The following is a 330-nucleotide window of genomic DNA, read 5'->3' on the forward strand; positions in this document are numbered from 1 at the left end:
AAAGTTGGAGAGAAGCAAATGATCGGGACAAATCACACAGAGAAGCAATATATCAAGAGGGAGCGAGCGGCGATTAGAAACCCCACCAAAGACCCCAGAAGGTAGATCGTCAGTGAAGCAAAACGTAAAACGAAAGCAGGGGGTAAAACCAAAAGAAGCAGTACATGCAACCCGCACACGGCGCCCACTCCGATGCGTCCGTAGAGTCATACAACACATGCAAAACATACAGACACCGCGGCAGAGGTGGGGGGAGGGGGGGAAAAATCAACGAGACGACAAGAAGAGCTGCAGCAACGCACACATTTGTACACATCACCTACACACACA

The sequence above is a fragment of the Trypanosoma grayi genome (assembly GCF_000691245.1).
Source record: "Trypanosoma grayi strain ANR4 Tgr_347_V1, whole genome shotgun sequence".
In the NCBI taxonomy this organism is placed as follows: domain Eukaryota; phylum Euglenozoa; class Kinetoplastea; order Trypanosomatida; family Trypanosomatidae; genus Trypanosoma; species Trypanosoma grayi.